This window comes from Mustela nivalis (genome assembly GCF_964662115.1).
Source record: "Mustela nivalis genome assembly, chromosome: 7".
Taxonomy (NCBI): Eukaryota; Metazoa; Chordata; class Mammalia; order Carnivora; family Mustelidae; genus Mustela; species Mustela nivalis.
The window spans coordinates 107,179,898-107,187,454 of NC_139026.1; positions in this window are offsets into that span (position 1 = coordinate 107,179,898).

Below are 7,557 nucleotides of genomic sequence, written 5' to 3' on the forward strand. Positions count from 1 at the left end.
TAGTTGGCAAACAAAGACAACTAAAAGACTTGGGGGGGGGGCGGTGAGGAGCCCACGTTTCCTTTCTGCCAGCAGAAAGAGTGCTGAGAACCCCTGAGAGGGGCTTCGTATTTTTGAAGCTCAGTACCCCAGCACCCAACACCCGGCTTGGCCTCTAGCAGGCGCTAGACAACGATGACTGGATAGAAGAATTCCTGCCTTCTCTGGGGAGCAGGAATATGATATGTCCAACCTGGATCCCATCAGACATGTATTCCACACCTGCTATGTGCTGAGCCAGGCCCCTTGAGGAGACAGATACAAGGCGTGCTGCTCCCCGCCATTCAGACACACACAATCTAGTCCAAGGTGGTGAGCAGGGACATAATTGGCTATGGTGGAGGCAGAGAGGGACACTTATTCCAATGGGAGCGAATTGAAGACCCTCAAGGATCCACTGGGGTGGCCCTCTATGGAGTCTGTACCCTCTCTGGCTCAGAGGCAGCAGGGGCTGGCTCTCAGCTTCTTTAAAGGGACCTGCAATGGTGTTACTATCCTAAGCCCCTTCCCCACTTAGAGGGCAGCCCAGCAGTGAAACCTAGGGAGTATCATGGCCATGGCACCTTGATCTCCTGGTTGGGGGCACAGTAGCCCTCTGGATGCTACCCACAGATGAGAGGCAGGTGTCTGGCTGGCTCCCTACCGACCCCACTGCCACCTGACTGGAATGGCTGACGCCTTTTGTCCTCTTCAGCCTCGACAGACTCCCATGGGCTCCCGGCTGCCACTTGGTTCTCATAACATTACTTCTTTGATGCAGGAGAGATCGTTTACCAGCTGGACTGTGAGTCAGGAGACCTGTTTTTCACTCTGAGCTCAATGTTGAGCCGTATGATCAAGGACAAGGTGGTTTTGCCTTTCTGAGCTACTATTTCTTCCTCTTTAAAATGTGGATTAATAGAGCCTACCCCCCGAGAGGTGTCGGCAGAATAAAATGAGCTGGCAGATGCGAGACCAATGTGAGCCCTGTAAGCACTGAGCAAATTCAAGGGCCTGGTGTCACTAGCCTCAGAAAGAATTGGTGTCAGCACGGGCCCTCCCAAGCTGGCCCCCTCCTAATGTCTTCCTCTCTCTCTCTCTCTTTTTTTTTTTTTTTTTTCATCAACTCACACCTTGTTCAGTAAGAATAGCATCTGCCTTGTCCCTAGATCGTTCCTCCTTCATTCCTGATTATAAGTGGATTCAGGCCAGTAATTATTTCCTCAGCAGTGGAGGCCCTGATGGGCCAGGATGAAGGAGGAGGTAAGAAGAGGAGGCTGCCCAGTATAAAAGTTCTGGTCACTCCTGGCCACCTGTGTCGGGAGGGCATTGAAGGCCTCAGTCCATTAACAAAGTTCAGTCATGTCCCATCAGGGCACCCAGCTTAATCATCATCAGGATGTTAAGAACAACAGAGAACTGCAAGGCCTCATTATATGCCAGGCACCAGATCACACACAGCAACTAAGTCTTCCCGCCAACCCTATAGAATAGTGATGTTATTATTCCCATTTCACAGGTAAGTAAACTGTATGATTTCAAAGCCCATTTCTTCACTCTCCTGGACTCAAAACCTAGTTCCCAACCATGGGAATCTTCCAGTCTAAAAGGCAGAATCTAAAAGCACAACAGAGAATCTAAAATTTCGTGTCCTGATGAGAGGTCATAGAGAAAAGGACTTCATAAAAAAGGACCTAAAAAAAAAAAAAAAAAGCCTTCTGCCCCCACTCCAAGACTGTACATAGAGAAGCCCAAAGAAGAATGATACAGCCAGTTCCATGACAGGACCAGCAAAGAGCTGTCCCTTATACCCCCTGGAGTGGGTGTGGCCAGGGAGAGAAGAGTGTGAGGGCACCCCGGAAGGCGTGGGTTTGGTACACTGAGGGGCAGTGAGGAGCCAGGCCTGCCTGGAGCAGGAGAAGGTGCCTGGGAGTCAAAGTGGGCTACTGGGCACGGCTTTGCATGACACAGGAAAAGTCTGGACTTCATTCTGGAGCTCCCCAAGCAGTGGAAGCACATGACAACACCGGTGCCCTAGGAAGCTGGGCCTGCAGCATGGAGAGGTGAGAAGATCCGCCGCTGTGGTTGCCCCAGCTTCTGAGATTGTGGGTGCAGAAGTAATGACCAGAGAACAAAGGTGGCCTGAGGCCCCATGTCTCCTGCCCACCCCTGAGCCTTAGCTGCTCGCCATGCTCAGAGGAGCTGGAAGACACAGCCTGCCCTTGAGGATCTCTGAGCATGTGAACAAGGCCGAGCTGCCTTGCCTTTTTTTTTTTTTTTTTTTAAACAACAACGGAAAAAAAAAAAAAAGTGAAGCAAGTCCAGAATTCCCAGAGGGGAGAAAGAGAAGTGAATACGTGAAATCAACATGCAACGTCTCTGCTGACTGGCAACTGGGGAGATGTGGGCTCAGAGTAAATGCCAAGCTCTCTCTGCCTCTTCCTGAGTTCCTCAGGCCTGCAGCGTGAGCCAGAGCTCTCAGCTTTGGTCTCTCACTCACCCACACGCAATCAGAGCTCATGGGCCCACACAGATCCCCTTCCTGACCTGCACTGAATATTTCTGTGATCAGCAGCATGCATGGCTCATGGGGTATCCTGTACCTCAAACAGGGCAGCCTTGCGGAGAATTTAGGTTAGACACGAGGTGGCACTTGCTATCCTAAGGAACATGTGAGATGGACCACTGCTGTAGGAGAAGGGAGTCTTAGCCCATCCTAGTTTTTAAACTCCAAAATTGGGATCTTTTTCAGCAATACAGAAAATGCTTTAATTGCTAAACAAACAATTTACCAATGGTGTCAAAAGAGAAGAATGTCCCTAAGCAGGGGGCCCATATCCCACAATGTGTGCATGAAGGCTCAGGAGCAAGGAAAGGTTAGGAGGGTCCAGAGGCCAGAGCAAGGCTCTTTGCCAGGGAAATTAAACAGCTACAAGGTCATGCGTTCCCATACTTGGCCAGGATTCAGGGAGGACAGTAACAATGCCAGTGAAAAGATCAGAGTAAAAAAAGATCTAGGGGTAGTTCTATTTTTTTTTTTTTTATGTGTTTAATTTCTGAGACTTGTAAGGAAAACACACAAGCAAAGAGGGTTTGGCTGCAGAGGCAAGGTCCACCGTTAGAATGGCTCAGGACAGCATACCAAGGGTGACCCGGTACTTCGTTCTCTGGGGAGAGGTTTGCTCCTCCCTCCTGAGTCCCCAGCTGTTTGTTCAGCCTGCAATTATAGTTTGCCCACATGCCTCTGCTTTGGCCACTGGGCTACCCAAAGGAGGGAGGGGCTGAATCTGAATCACCTCGTCCCTGCGCCCCCCCCAACCTCCCACCACCCCGGGGCCTGTCACAGGGATAGGTACTCAGAATGTGTCAGCAGGTAGAGAGGAAGGGAAGACCACCATACCTAAGTCCTGAGTTCTAAGGAGAGCCTGAGAGCCCCAAGTTGATTAACCAGAGGATGGGACCCAAGCCAGAAATCTATGGAATTGTTCCTGGAAAGCAGGCTATCTGAGGCCATCAGAACCTGATGAGGGAACTCAGAAATTTAAATTTCCCAACTACAGATAACAGAATGTTAAGGCCACAAGGTCAACTATTTTGTTCACAGCCGTATCCTCGACACACAGAGCAGCGCAGCATGGTGAGGAAAGGGACAGATAGATAAAGAAGCTTTGGATCAGGGGCCATTTTGGAGGAAGACTGGGGAAAGACAAGAAGGAGAAAACAGGAAAGACCAACAGGAACCAGACAGAGACCAAGCTGCGCACGGACCCCTTCCATCCCCGGCAGGCCACGCCTTTTGGAGGAGCTCTAAGGACCATGCAGGTCCCCCTCCAGCTGAGTCCCTGCTGAACTCTAGTCCCTGTGAGCTCCCCAGAGCTGTGGTCACGTCTCAGAGCCCAAGTGCTGGCTGTTAGGAGCCCTGTCAGGGACCACTCCTGGCCACTGAGAAACCATGACTGTGAAGGGTCCCTTAGCTGTGTGTCCGCACGCCACACATAAGAGGTGAGGTGAGCACCCCGGTCAGAGCATGTGCTGCTGACCCTGCGGGCAGTTCGCTCTGAGGAGACAGGGTCACGGCTGTCGACCAACTGTACTGCTCATGACCCGGTCAGGAGTGCTGCACGTCAGGCCTCCAGATTGCAAGGAACCAGGTGGAAGGTGTGTTTGGACCGTCAGGAACACCAGCACCACTCAGCACATACCACATGCCCGAGTGGCTGTGGGCCAGCGGGGCCCGGTTCTGTGAGAAGCCAGGGTGTGTGCTCAGATGGCATCAGTGCCCCCTGTCTGAACGGCCATCCCACCCCGCCATGGAGGGCCAGGCTCTAGTGAAGTAATGGCGTGGGAACCCTCGGGGCTTTGGGACTAAATGGATCTGAGTCCCAACCCCTTCTGGAGCAGGTGACTCCAGAACTGCCGGGTGACCTAGAACGACCACTTCCCCCCATATTTCAGTTTCCCCAACCACAAAATGGAGATGATAATGCACACTCCCCCAGGCAGGAAGAAGACAGAGATTAAAGGTGAAAACCACAATGTACACAGCACAATGTCCAAAACAGAAATGTTTAAAGGAATTGAGACACTCTTATGATTACCAGCATGATTATTAGAGTAAATACGGTCACAGTCCCCATTGACGTACAATGCAGGGAACAAAGATACGACAGGTAATAGATGCACAATAGTCAGTGGCTCCAATTCTAGGGGTAAGCACCTCCCCCTCAGTTCTGGGCCCCCTTCCCCTCTGCCCAACACACCTGCACTTGGCCATCCCATCCGTTCCAGGGCCATTCACCTGCTGATGTCCCCTACATGTTCACCTGGGCCTGCCCCTGCTTCTGAGCCCCAAGTGCATGTACCCAGCTCCCATCCAGCAGCCCCACTGGCTGCTTCCCAGGCAGCTCCAATTCCACGTGCCCTGGACCAACTGAACTTGCCCTAGCCCTGCTCCCCTGGCCATAGCCTCCCCTTCTAGATCAACAGTCAAACACTCACCCTGCTGTTTATGCCCAAAACCCAAGATTCATGCGTGATTCCCCAGTGCCACTTGCTCCCCTTCTGATCAAACACAAGTCCTTTCCAATGAGCCACCTTCTACTTCTGTCTCCACGGGCACTGCCCTGACCCCATCCTAACCTGTGTCTCACCTGGGCTCTTGCTGCAGCCTGGGACAGAGCTCCCGGCCCCACCCTGGCCCCAGGGTCCTCTTCACAGGGCAGCTGACACTGTCTTCTCCCTCACCGTGCTCCCTTGTTTTCCTGAGATTAGGGGTGTGTGTGTGTGTGTGTGTGTATTAGTCTACTTTACTACTGCAGTCCAAATTCCTGAACCAGCCTAAAGGTCTGGCACCCCCTGCCCCAGCCTACCTGTCTAGCTCTGCTGGCAAAGATTCTCCTCGTGCTCATTATGCCCCTGCCAGAGAACCCTCTGAACTTACCTCTCCTTAGAGTCTTTGCCCATGCTCATCCCTCTGCCTGGAACACTCTTTCTGAACTCACTATCCAACCTACTGCTACTCATCCCTGAGCTCTTGCAAAGATTTTCAAAGAAGTTTCTTCCAGTTTGCTGGCTGCCCCTGCAGGCTACACTGCAGCTCCCCTGCCCATCAATAGTACAGTCTCAGCATCACTGGCCTCTTCCTGCCTAGCCCTCGTCCCAGTTTGGAAGCCTGTTTCCTTGAGTGACAGTTTGCGACCTGATTCTCCTACTTGACCACAAACTGAGGACGGCAGGGACTGGGTCTGTTCTTCTCACTACTGCGTACCCAGTACAACGCCTGACCAGCAGCGGGACTCAATTAACACTTGATAACAAATGAATGGGAGCTCATCGCAGGGTGTGCACACGGCAAGCCGGATCACAAAGAAGGGCCTTCCGGTTGTATGGTCACCTCAGGCCATCTAAGCAACAATACCTCAGGATACTAGCTACCTATGTGATCTCTAGCTCAACTACAAAACAAGGAGCTTGGACTAGTTGGTTCTTCAAGGCTTTTTCCAACTTCTAGCCCTGCTATTCCCACCTGTGAAATGGGAAGATGGGCAGGACCAGTCAGGCAGAGGTAAGAGGAAGAGTTTGCTGGAAGGGGAATCGGCTAGAGAAAGCAGAGGGAGAGAGTGCCCCCAGACATCCAGGAAGGGCATGTCCACATATCCAGCAAAAACAAAGCTTCACAGGAAGTCCACGTGGGAGGGAGCAGAGATGACCCTGGATGCTTAGGGGCTTCCCCACCCCCCCCTCTTGTCACCTCCAACCCCTGCACCCTCCTCCCCCTACATGCCCACCAAGATGAACACACATCAAAGTCACTGTGTCCTCTATCTAGAACTCCCTTTCCCCACATGCTCTGAGTGGCTAACTTTCACCGCCCAGGTGGCATCCATGTGGCCTCCTCCTGAAGTCTGGGGCCCATCCTTGGAGCTCCAGAGTCCATCAGAGCACGGCACTGCCTGTTCACTGACCTCCCCGAGCCCAAGTCTACGTGCTCCTTGAGAGCACTGGCCGTGCCCGTCACCTCTGCATTCCAGCCCTTGGCACACTGGCTCCCACGCAGGAGCTCTTAAACACCTCCGAGCACGTGAGGGAAGCAGCAAGGGTCTCAGCGGGACTCTTGAGCAAGGGAGAGCCACACTGTAGAAAAATGCACCCTGGCTTAGAGCAGAGAAGTCTTTATGCAAAGAGCAAGAGTGGCCTGTCCCAAAGGACAACAGTCTTTTCTTTGAGCAGGTGTACAGAGTAGGAAGGAACAGCAGAGACCGAGCCCTGAAAGAGCAGGCTGGTGGCCCACTGGGGTACTGCCCACCCTAGGTTCTCAGGCCCTTTTTCCCAACAAAGTCCCCAACCAGCACCATCTTTATTTTAAGCCCCATCAGCATCTCTGTGAGATTCCCTAAAAGGACCTGGTGTGCAAGGCATTGTGCTGGACAGATGTACCGGGACCCGCACACAAGCACACACTGAGCCATTCACTCCAGGGAGACCGAGAGAAAGAAAGGATTTGTTATAAGGACTTATCAAAGAGGGCAGGTGGCTTCCGGGAGGATGAGATAAGGCCAGACTGCCAGGCACAGGGAAGTGTGATGAAGCCCGAGGTTTATTGCCATGCACCAGTGGAAATTCACTGACCCAGCAAATCCAATATTCCTGAACCACCCCATGGAGGGCACTGACTTGCCGGCCAGGCCAGCTCTCTCTGACCTAGCGTCCCGCCCGCCTGCGAAGCCGGCCCTGCAGCTGGGACCCATCCACCGATTGAGGAACTGCCACCTGCTGCCTCCCCTCTTCCCTCCATCCCTCCGCCCCTCCGCTGGGCCTAGGACCATTGTCGGGAAGAGCAGCGTGTGCGGAGCACTTGAGATGCTCTAAAGAAGATGGGGGAAACACGCCCCGATTCAGCCGGCTCTGACCCCTCACAGGAAGGGAGCATGCACGAGTTCCACCTGAGCTGAGGAGGGAGCGTTGTGTGCTGAATGGGTGAGGGAAGGCATATTTGGGCAACCCTACTGGGCAGAAGCTGGCTGTCGAAGGACTCACGAG